This window comes from Electrona antarctica (assembly GCF_951216825.1).
Source record: "Electrona antarctica genome assembly, chromosome: 18".
Lineage (NCBI taxonomy): Eukaryota > Metazoa > Chordata > Actinopteri > Myctophiformes > Myctophidae > Electrona > Electrona antarctica.
Genome location: NC_136799.1, coordinates 43768663 through 43781521, shown reverse-complemented (window position 1 = coordinate 43781521; position 12859 = coordinate 43768663).

The following is a 12859-nucleotide window of genomic DNA, read 5'->3' as shown; positions in this document are numbered from 1 at the left end:
AGCATTCGGAGATTGTGGAATAGTTGTCTGGTTATATATGGGACTACTTTAATCGGCAGTGGCAGGTAAAAAATACTCTGCCCACCACAGTACTTGAGTCAAAGTAGTCCTGGTCAAAATAAACTCAAGTGTAAGAATTTGTACTTCAGTTAAAGTACCTGGAGTACTTTAGTAAAAATAAGTACAATTTTACTTTTAATTTCAATGTATTGCTGAAGATTTTCTCACAATGCATCACATCTATACGATACATTGTATGTTACGTAGCCTTACTAAGTATCCAGAAAAACAACACATAAAGGCAGATACTCAAAATGTATTTTTGTTACTGTCCAAGACTTGAGACTTCTGCAGCACGGCTCGGGTGTACTTGCTTTGTATTTGTTCTCTCGGCTTGGCTATTGATTGTAATGGGCACAAGGCTAATCTTGCTCCTTTTGGACTCTCCAGAACAAAGGAGAATAAAACATCTTTTATCCAAGAAAAGCCTAACCTGTCTGCTTCAGATGCCTGATCATATGAAATGATTTTGAGTCAATGATATCCGGCGCACGTTGGTCGTTCGTTTATCATCCAATGATGATCAACTGTTGTGATCTAAATCGGCAGCATTGAAGTCTCAGCGGGCGCTATCGCTCCGGTTCAGTCTCTGTCCTTTTATTACTCTATGGACCAAAACGGGACACCATGCGTCTCGGGACACCACGCCCTCTCAGCAGGGAGGCGTGGTTTGCTCTTGGACGGGACACCATGCGTCTCCGTGATGCCCTCTCAGCAAGCATGGCAGTTCCATCAGCGCGCTGGAACCGCGGCCGGGCGCTGCATGAAGGGTCTCCGTTCCTTATCCATCATCCGAGCGGGCAGGTTTGGCTTTATTTGGGGAAAATGAGAGCTATATACACAATCCCCGAGAAATATTGATGCAGGGGCATATGACTCATTCGTCATGCACGTCTCCAGTTTTCACATGCTCGCCCATTTTGTTTAACCCATTTTGGGGGCGGGAACCCCTTTTGGTATTTTAAACATTATGTTATAATTTAGCTATTGGAAAATAGCAGATCTACAAGCTCATAGCGCGCCACCGAGTGGCGCGCTACGAGCTTTGTAGGGCTGCTATTTTTGAAAAATCGTGAAAATATTTATTTCAGAAAACTGGAGGATTTGGAAGACATTTTTTTTTAATTTTGACGTCAGGCCTAAATGGGTTAATCTATCCCCCCCCGTTAATCTATCCCCCCCCGTAGCAAAACAGTGCTGTGCCGAGCAAACGGACTGCCAGTGTGTTCTGGTTCTGGTCTGCCAAATACACGGGTAACGCTGAAAGACGTTTGGGGACGGACGTGGACGGACGTGATGAAAGTTCCTCACGATGATTCAATGGAGAGAGCGTGGTCGGCGTACGGTATAGCCTTTAGTGTGAATTGCGAGTGCAATGGGAGGCATACTATATGGTCCGACGGAGCATTGGTTCGACATGCGTCCGCACCTCGGACTAGCGCCTTCTCCCGTGCTTACGGTTATGATTAGGTTAGGGTTTGAGGTGGGTTGTCGTTTTTCGGACCAATGACTATAGTCGGACTAAACACATGCAATACACCAGGGTAAGGGATAGCGTCAACGTGGGAGAAGGAAAGATTCGAATACTTAACAGTATGTAGGTCCTGTCACTTTCGCGGCGCATGTTTGTTCGGTTAAATGTCTCTGGGGGAAACTGTATGCATGCCCGTGTTTCCACGTCCAAGATCCTCAGTGCAGATTATTGTATACTCCTCCTGATTTGGGATGATCGCAGCGAGCTAACAATTCACCTTGGCGGGTGAAGTGCGCATGCATGGCTATTAACCCATTCAGGCCTAACGTCGAAATTTTAAAAAAAAAAGTTTTCTAAATCATGACAATTTTCGGAAAGATTTGAGGCACATTTTAACGATTTTTCAAAAATAGCAGACCTACAAGCTCATAGCGCGCCACTCGGTGGTGCGCTATGAGCTTGTAGATCTGCTATTTTTCAATAGCTAAAAACACCAACAGGGGTTCCCGCCCAGAATGGGTTTTTAATCCATTAAAACTATGTGTGTGTGTTCTTTATTTTACGCAAAATTATTTTACTCAAATCTTTGCTTCTGGGGGTCCGTGCAGTGGCCAAATACAGATCATTTCGGGGGTCCTTGACATGAAAACGTTTGAGAACAACTGATATCCAGTAGCAACATATACAGTAGGTTTTTCAAAACCGTTAGGATTTAGAATACATTTTGTAAAATCTGCCTCAGGTCTTAAGGGATCACTTGAAGACAAATGAGGAATGGACAGGTTTTGGACATAATTACCCTAATACCCCTGATTATAGGAAGTATACTACGCCTCCCTTCCCCCCCCCCAAAACATTTGAATTCACATTAATTCATTAATCAGTCTGGAGCTCTAGGACTCACCCCGCAAAACATTAACCCATTTTGACCTGACGTCGAAAAAATTAAAAAATGTCTGCTAAATCATGACAGTTTTCTGAAATACCTATGTTTCTATATCAGTGGTGCTCCATATTTCATGTCAAGGACCCCAAAAATGATATGTAATTGGCCACCGACCCAGTCTGAAAATATGTTATTAGGAACCCCTCAGAAGCAAAGATATGAGTTTCGCTCTGAAAGAATATATCAAAGATTTGGGCCACATTTTCCTGGTTTTTCAAAAATAGCAGACCTACAAGCTCATAGCGCGCCACTCGGTGGTGCGCTATGAGCTTGTAGATCTGCTATTTTTCAATAGCTAAAAACACCAACAGGGGTTCCCGCCCAGAATGGGTTTTTAATCCATTAAAACTATGTGTGTGTGTTCTTTATTTTACGCAAAATTATTTTACTCAAATCTTTGCTTCTGGGGGTCCGTGCAGTGGCCAAATACAGATCATTTCGGGGGTCCTTGACATGAAAACGTTTGAGAACCACTGATATCCAGTAGCAACATATACAGTAGGTTTTTCAAAACCGTTAGGATTTAGAATACATTTTGTAAAATCTGCCTCAGGTCTTAAGGGATCACTTGAAGACAAATGAGGAATGGACAGGTTTTGGACATAATTACCCTAATACCCCTGATTATAGGAAGTATACTACGCCTCCCTTCCCCCCCCCCAAAACATTTGAATTCACATTAATTCATTAATCAGTCTGGAGCTCTAGGACTCACCCCGCAAAACATTAACCCATTTTGACCTGACGTCGAAAAAATTAAAAAATGTCTGCTAAATCATGACAGTTTTCTGAAATACCTATGTTTCTATATCAGTGGTGCTCCATATTTCATGTCAAGGACCCCAAAAATGATATGTAATTGGCCACCGACCCAGTCTGAAAATATGTTATTAGGAACCCCTCAGAAGCAAAGATATGAGTTTCGCTCTGAAAGAATATATCAAAGATTTGGGCCACATTTTCCTGGTTTTTCAAAAATAGCAGACCTACAAGCTCATAGCGCGGCACCTAGTGCCGCGCTACGAGCTTGTAGGTCTGCTATTTTTCAATAGCTAAAGTATAACATAATGCTTAAAACACCAAAAGGGGTTCCCGCCCAAAATGGGTTAAAACGGCTCTAATTAATCAAGCGCCATTATTATGCCCTGACAACCTCCCGCCCGCCTCACTCCACCTTGCATTTCTCACCCCGTCAAGCATTGTTAATTTGTTCCACCGTGTACTGTGCAGCGGTCTGCATGGTCTGCCCTATAGTTCACGCATGGGGAAACTGGCGGCCCGGCCGGGGGCCACATGCGGCCCGGCCGGGGGCCACATGCGGCCCTCACCATCACTTAATGCGGCCCACCGGTTAAAATATCTGAATACTGATATATTATTGATTTCTAGTATTAAAATGTTATTGTCTTTTATTTTTATGTCCAATATATTTGTGTTTAGTTCATAAAGTTAACATATCTAAATGCATTTGAAATTAAATAAAAAGGTTACTTTTCAGGATTCCAATTCAAAAAGAGCAAAAAAAAATCAGGATTTCAATTAAAATGTAGCAAAAATAGCCGATCTACAAGCTCAAAACGTTGAGCTTGTAGATTGTCTATTTTTGCTACGACATATGCAATGTGGCTCTCTCCATCATCAAAATTGCCCACCCCTGGCCTATAGTTATATGGCCTATAGAGCGTCGCAGTCCCGCCTCCTACCCTGGACCAGGAAATGAAACCCAATGCATTTTTCCCATAGACATTTCTTAAAGTATTTATTTAAAGACGGTTACGCCGCGGACAAAGCCAACTCGAGTCGTGACAACTCATGACAACACAAACAATATTTTGGACCAAACAAATAATTACAAAGAAGAAAAAAAACAAAAAAAGTCTTGTAACCTGCCGTTTTTTTCTTCTTTCTAATTATTTGTTTGGTCCAAAATATTGTTTGTGTTGTCATGAGTTGTCACGACTCGAGTTGGCTTTGTCCGCGGCGTAACCGTCTTTAAATAAATACTTTAAGAAATGTCTATGAGAATAATGCATTGGGTTTCATTTCCTGGTCCAGGGTAGGAGGCGGGACTGCGACGCTCTATAGGAGTCTTATCCGCTTCTTTGTCATTGTGCTTATTTGGAGTAATAAAAGAAAAGGGACTCGAGAAATCCATAATTCTTGACTAAAGGCAGATGCACGCCTTAAAGATGTTACTGACACGTGTGTGTAGAAAAATAGGAAATTCCAAGTGCAAAATGTATAGCGTCTGCAACTGTCAAAAACAATAAAATAAAATGTTATTAAAGAACAACATTTCCCTCCTTAGACCAGTGGTTGGAAACCTTTTCTGGACCTGCCTATAGGGGTGCATCTCGGAAGTGTTCGTGGCCCTCCCATCTGCCCACTTAACACATGGCAACCAAATTAATTGGTCAGATCTGTGCATTTTCAGAGCATGTTAAGGTCAATCAATCAATTCACCATTTCTCAGCCTTCTGATTGGTCCCTACCCTGACTGACTAACCAGCAGGCTCTTTCTGCCTTGTTCCGCCCTGGTTCCGCTAAAACATCATTTTTGGAAAAAACTAAAAACAAACATGATATGCCCAGTCACCATGCTGCACCTGTGATTTTCCTTTTTACTGACACCAAGTTTAAAATAAGAATTGAATGCACAGAATATCAATACTAAGCAACTGAAAAACACCTTATTTTAAAGGAGAATTCCATACTAAAAGGCTTTCTTACCTTTCTTGGTAGTTGTTACGTCCCCACCAAAGACGTCCAGGTGTTATTTTGTGCAAAAGCTCCTTATTGGCCATTTCCCCTACCATAAGCCCTCAATGAATTGCATTGAATTGAATGGGAATTGAATGGGGCTATGGGGTGTTGTGCTAATTCGCTTATTTCCATCGATCAAAATGATAATTTTTTTGTATATCCTCTCTTCATAATGTAAATAATATCCCAAGCGGCACACTATACTACTTATTTCGATGGAAATAAGCGAATTAGCACAACACCCCATAGCCCCATTCAATTCCCATTCCATGCAATGCAATTCATTGAGGGCTTATGGTAGGGGAAATAGCCAATAAGGAGTTTTTGCACAAAAAAACACCTGGACCTCTTTGGTGGGGACGTAACAACTACAAAGAAAGGTAAGAAAGCCTTCTAGCATTTTTTTGTCCAACCACGTAACGGCAACCAATGGGTGTGAAGAGGGGCACAGCCATGGGCGGGACTTGACGGAGGGTGAATTGTGTTCCGGCTTGGACCAATTACGGAACTAACGCATTTCCAATTTATATCACAGTATTCAAATGAAAATCTGAATGTTATAGTATTATAAGTAGTAGTAGTATATATTACACGGCAGTATTCAGAAGACTCACATATTCAGACTCCGTCTCAGCCCTCAGCACTTAACACAGATTACCACGTAGACACACCTGGGTCATTTTGTTCTCATGTAATTCAGATGTTGTTAAGTATGTTGTTTAGACTGATGCTCTTGGTTCATTTTTGGGGTGAAATGGCATGTTGAAATATTAAAGAAGAGTACCTTGACTTGCCATATTCTTATATACTTGTAGTTTGATATTATTATATATTTATTTTTTATGGAATTTTTTACATCAGTTAAAATGTACTAAGTTATTGTACAACACCCACTGCTCACTAGGCATTCAGTGAGCATACCACTTCTTATAGTTTGACAGTCGCCGCACGCACGCACGCACGCACGCACGCACGCACGCCACGCACGCACACACACCACCAGCACACATCAGAATTCATGAACACGCCGGCGGAGTGCAGCCTCTTGACAGTCCCACTGTCGGGTTGCATTCCCTCTAGAGGGTTGGATCAAGGTGTTATAGTGTCCTCTCCCTGGGGAGAAACCCGGCCCTGTTATGCTTGTTACACGACGGGGAGAAGGAGGGGGGAAGGAGGGGGAGGAGGGGGGAGAAGGGGAGGAAGGACGGGGAGAAGGGGGGGGCTGTAGAAGAGGATGGGAGCAGGAGGAGGATGAGGATATGAGGAGGCACATCCCCTCACCTGAATCATCCATCTTCAACCGCTTATCCGTAGTCGGATCCAGCGATCCACCAGAGTGTTCCAGACTTCCCCACTCCAGAGCAACATTAGTGACTTCCTCCTGGGGGGGGGGGGTCCCGAGACGTCCCATGGCCAGTGAGTCGATGTGTTTCCTCCAGACCTCCCGGGGTCTCCTCCCAGTGGGACGTGCGTCGAGGACCTCCCTAGGGAGACGCCCGAGAGGCATCCTAACCAGATGCCCCGAACCACCTAAGCTGGCTCCTTTCCAGGCGAAGACGCAGCGAACCTCACCTGAACCGCGTGATAAAACACTGGTTTCCCAAACATGGGGTCGGGGGTCGCGGACACATTTATATTATGGGTCACGGGTAAATATCCCTTTATTTTATTTTTTTAATTCAATATTTTAAAAAAATATGAAAAATGTTCATTCAATGAAATTTCAAAATTAATCTGCATCCTGCCTGAGTTCCCTATCGTGATTGGATAAAATTGGTATCCCAACCTGACAACGCATGTTCTGTTTAAGAGCTGGAGAGACAGGGAGACTCCTGTTACTGAACAAACTCTCTGTACAGCAATGATTACGAATCAGGACATAGAGCTTTTTAACACTTACTATTACCAAAGAAAAACACTTAACCCCAGTGTTGTTTTTGGCAGCAAATTTGGATTTTAGTTTTAGTCATAGTCTCTTGAATAGTTTTCATTTAGTTTTAGTCACATTTTAGTCACCTGGAATGCTTTAGTGTTTTAGAAAATGTAAAATGTATTTTGGCGGGCCTTGATGTCGTCGTAATGACTGTTTTTACACTTGACTTATACTGGATCTCTTGTCCCTTCCTAACATTTTAGTCTAGTTTTTATCTGTTGACGAAATCGTCGGTATATTTAGTCATATAGTTTTAGTCATAGTTTTGATGTCGTTTTTGTCAGTGTTTTTTCACGGACAAAAACTAGTAGTCGACGAACATTTTCCGTCATAGTATTAGTCGACGAAAACAACACTGCACTTACCCATATATGCCTACCTTTAAGGAACCAAATTCCGAGTATACTTCTTTCGACGCCTGACCTGCAGAGCCTATTATAGTCTAGGAGGGCGCAGTGTCATACAGTTGGAGGCCATCGATATTGTCCTTTTCTTTTTGCTGAGGTTTGCGTGATCTGCGCAAAAAGACAGTTAACCCATTTTGGGCGGGAACCCCTTTTGGTGTTTTAAACATTATGTTATAATTTAGCTATTGAAAAATAGCAGATCTACAAGCTCATAGCGCGCCACCGAGTGGCGCGCTACGAGCTTGTAGGTCTGCTATTTTTTAAAAATCGTGAAAATATTTATTTCAGAAAACTGGAAACGATAAGGGACAATATCGGTGGCACCCAACTGTACGTGTGAGGCGTGATAGTTTTGAGTGGGCCAGCTGCCAACCATGGGCCAGGACTGTGCGGGGGGGGGTGTTGTGCATGTGTATCGCAGCAGCCGTGGAGATTATCAGAACAGATGCCAGGCGGGCACAGAGAAGAGCCGCGCCTGGCAACCCGATCAGGCGTCATATGCTTCCCCCCCTCTCCCCCCCCCCCCCCCCCCCCCCCCGAAAACAAAAACAGCTCGGTGGCATTAAAATTGAACGCGGCGGCGGCGGTTTTTCCTCCCTCGCCAGGATTGTAAGAGCGACAGCCGCAGTTTGTTTGAGCTGTATATTTGAGGCTCTCCGCCGAGGATTGTTGGGTTTGAGGGGTTTAATAAATAAGGCCTTGTTTTAAGTTGCCTTTTGATCTTACGAAAGTCTTAGGAAAACGTGTCGTGTTCTTTTGTGGGTGGGAGGGGGGGGGGGGGGGGTAGGTCGGCCTTCATCTTCTTTGATGAGTTCTTCAAATAAGATATTGGGCAATATATGAATAGCACGTTCGTCGTTCGTTCACCTCTGCGTTATTCTTCAAAAGATGACCTTAATATTTTAGCGTTTCTTTTGCCAACTACTTGAGATGCTATGTGGGGGCAGATCGCTCAGAGAAAACGGGTTCCTGTTTTTTCCAACTTGTTTTTGTCCTTAACCTACCCTACAAAGCTTGCAGACTTGGCATTTCTTGCCAGTCTAATCGACACGAGTGGCTAATTTCAGCTACAAAGTAGTTAGCTTGTCTCGAGCCATGCCCGTTAGACCGTTTATAATCATGCTTTTGAAGGAGTAATTGCATTAATGCTTTCAATGTTATTTTTCAGTTTACTGAAGTGCTAATATGCAGAAAATGTGGTTTTCCGAGGAAGGGAAATAATAACACGCGCTGAAATTAAAAAGCCATTATGTCAATTCAAGTAAGACGCAAAGCAAAACGGAACCGTCTTAAAAGGATGCATGTTTTGGGAAACTTTGCTCGTGTCACAAGTGCAAGCTAATTTCCATACACATAACTAGGAATATTTGACTTTTTAAAATATATATTATTATTTTTATTTTTTTCAAAAAATCTCGGTTTCTCGTCGGTAGCAACCAGTGCATGGTTAGATTAATCTCGTGATCTCGTCGGTGGCACTTATAATTCAGATTTTAATGTATGTTTTTACAATTCGAAATGGGTTAGCACCCTCATCCCTTGCAGACCTTACCTCAAATTACAACCCACCAAGGGCTTTGAGGTCGGCCGACCAGCTCAAACTAGATGTGAGTGATATTGTGGCCAACAAAAGATCCAAGGGTGATCGGAGCCTTCGCGGCGGCTGCCCCCAGGCTCTGGAACACTTTGCCCTTTCACATCAGAGCTGCCCAGTCCTAACCTGACTCCGCCAGATGGGGCAGCAGAGAGTACACTGGGTTCTCCCCTCCTGCTCCCATCTGGGAACTCTCAGGCAGACTTGATGCCCGGCCACAAAACGGCCTGGCCAATCAGCAGCAGCTAGAGGCGGGATAGCTGCTGCTGTTTGGCCAGGCCGTTTTGTGGCCGGGCATCAAGTCTGCTCCCAGATGGGAGCAGGAGGGGGGAACCCAGTGTACTCTCTGCTGCCCCATCTGGCGGAGTCAGGTTAGCCCAGTCCATCATAACTTTTAAATCTTTGCTTAAGACCCACTTATTCTCCCTGGCTTTTAATGTCAGTTGAGGTTCCCTTCACTAGTGCAATATAGTCTGCTTTGTTTGTTCCTTTGTATTGTCTGCTTATATTGTATAGTTTTGCTTTAATTTATTCTAAATGCCTGTTTGTTTTCATGTTTTAAATGGCTGTTTTATATTGTATTGTTTTGTTCTTTGCTTCTTTTGAACCTGCGTACAGCACTTTGGTTGACCTGGTCATGTAAAATGAGCTATATAAATAAAGTTGAGTTGAGTTGCATGGTGAACTGTCCACAGCCCACCTCTGAGACGCAGAGCGAGTGGACAGAACTTGTGCGTTCTTATAATGAGCATCACAATGAGAAAGACCATATAAAAATGGTACTCAAAGCAGTGTTGATTTAGCGGATTCGAATGTTATCATCAACCCATAATCAACCCACCAGTGGGTTACCTATCAAGACTACTTGACCGTATATTGTTGTTGTTGTCAGCCATCATTGTCCGACGTCTGGTTTGGCGCGTTGTCCGACTACTAACTATTACTAACCCTAAATCTCACCCTAACCTCAGTCTTAACCAGCCGCGCGAGTAAACATGAAGCAAAGTTGTTGTATGGTGCAGTTTCACAATGTTTTCACATCGGCGGCAGTCATTTCACTTTCCTAATCGCTCCAATAGGAACTGGCTCCATTGCATGGTCTTGATAAGTAGCCTACGGCACATTTTGACTTCGTTTTAGTCATAGACTCTTTTGAATAACATTTAGGCCCGTAGCCTAATGCATGTTGCCTTGAAACTAAAATGGTTGAGAATCGCTGCTGGAGCCGTGCACAACACATCTTCTCGTACGGGGGTCCCTGCCATATATCTTTTCAAATGGGGGTCCGCGGGATCATTTGGGGGTCCTTGACATGAAAAGGTTTGAGACCCTCTGACGTATACACGGCGAGAATGCGGGTGGGGTGACATTGGGAAGCAGCTTCGGCTGTAGTGTTTCTGGGTCTTTTATCTCTGAGACAACAATGATGTCATTAGTCACCCGCGCTCGCACATACAGTACAAGGACCCGGGGAGCAGGGCAAGGTCATCACACAACACACCTACCTCGTATAGCTGTGTGTGTGTGTGTGTGTGTGTGTGTGTGTGTGTGTGTGTGTGTGTGTGTGTGTGTGTGTGTGTGTGTGTGTGTGTGTGTGTGTGTGTGTGTGTGTGTGTGTGTGTGTGTGTGTGTGTGTGTGTGTGTGTGTGTGTGTGTGGCCTTTATTTATGGGTAAATTCAAGTGTCAAATATGAACAACGGCTTCGAGCATGAAACACAGGATACTGTAAGTGTGTAAGTACGAGTGGTGAGATAAGAATATGGTTATCTTGTCGTTTGTTCACTATAGGGTTCCTTCTCCGCATATATATATATATATATATATATAGTGAATATGAGACTTATAGCCTATGTACAGCATTGGCTGGCCTACAACAGTGGCTAACATGGATATTAATATATGTACAGTCGATCAACAGCGAATGTGAGTAAAACGTACAACCGATCAGCAATGAGACATTTTCAACACTTCTCCAGCACATACACACCTTATTGTTTTCTATATATGCGTGCGTGTGCGTGCGGTGCACATTTCTCAGTGGAGAAACGGGGAGAAATGGGCAGTATATGTGCGTGGGGGGGAAAGAAACAAATACAACACAAATATATATATATAACTCTCCCTACAACTCATAAGAAAGCAATGTGAGGTCTGGTTTCCAATGCCAGCATTTGTACTCTAATTCTCTCAAAGTGCCCCGGAGCGCGGCAGTGAAAAGTGCTTATATTGAAGTTTTCCTGGCATTATGCTTTCCGCTCGGAAGAAAAATAAACTGCCGGCTTATTCCTGTGCCAGTGAAATTTACTGGGTCAACCCCCATAAGACTTACTGTATGTATGTATGTATACATAACTGTAGCATGTTGATTTCGCCTTTTTGTTTTGGGGGTCCCCACGTCCAAAAGATGAACAAGCAAGATATAGGGTCTAATAATGGCATGGCTCCCATGTGGATCGAGGACAGTGGTTCTCAAATGTTGTTTATTTCAAGGACCGAGAAAACTGTTTGTATATATAGCACTGACGAAGGTCCTAGGACCGAAACGTTTGCTTTTTAATTGCACTTTGAGCACGAGCACTTTATGAGCATGTTAAAATAAAGAAAAAATATTTTCCTAGGTCTCAGTTTAAGGAGTTTTACTTCTATTTGATATACGGTGAGCGAGTCTTTTCCTGTCAAAGTTTTATTTCAAGGACCCCCAGTTTGGTCAGCCGATTCACCCGTTATCACTGTATTAAATATACGAAATCAACCGTTATCAGGACGTTGGAATACGGCCAATATGGCCATACTGGCATACTAGACATTGTGGTGTTTGGCTGTATTCCCCCCGGACTGCACACATGCAGGGTGGTGCAGACATAGCCTGGTCAAGGACTCCCCCTGCTGAACGTGTGATTTCCAACTCTATTGTCGACGCATGGAAACTAGGGGCTACTAATATATACTATATTCTCTGCCTATCGGGACGTAACTCGGACGGCGCTGAGTCGGGTCTGGTGGCCTTCGCAACGATCGGCACAGCGACTCGCTCGGCTAGCGTCTCGCTCGGCGGTGCCTCACGTGGCTCAAGGCCACCAGACACAGCGCACCTCCGTCATTGACATCAGTGACACAAAAAGCAAACGCTCCCATAGTTTCTCTTCCGGATTTCCCAGTATGTTGAATATCACATACTGGGGGTATTTCTAAGGTGCTGATTACGAACATTTTCTTGATTATCGGGTGATAACGGTTGAATGGGGTGGTTTGGTATGGATATATGCCACGGACCCCCATAACTCAGAGAGTGTATAGAAATGGACCCCATCACGGGTTCATTGTGGTTCCATTTGGAGTTATAGACCTGTAAGGATCCATTTGATTCATAACCATCAATTTCAATTGTCAATTCAATTTTATTAAAGTGTCAAATTACAACAAGTTGTCTCAAGACACTTTACAAACCAACAAAGATCCACCCAGAGCAAGCAATATTGCGACAGTGGTAACGAAAAGCTCCCCTTTTGGGAAGAAACGTCAGGCAGAACCCGACTCTGGGGTGGGCGGCCATCTGCCTCGACCGTGTCGGGGGAGAGGGGGGGAGGGGGAGGGAGAATAGGAAAGAATAGGAAAGAATAGAAGAGAGATGGACAGGGAAAGAGATACAGGCAAATACAAGTAGTAGCAATAACAATAATA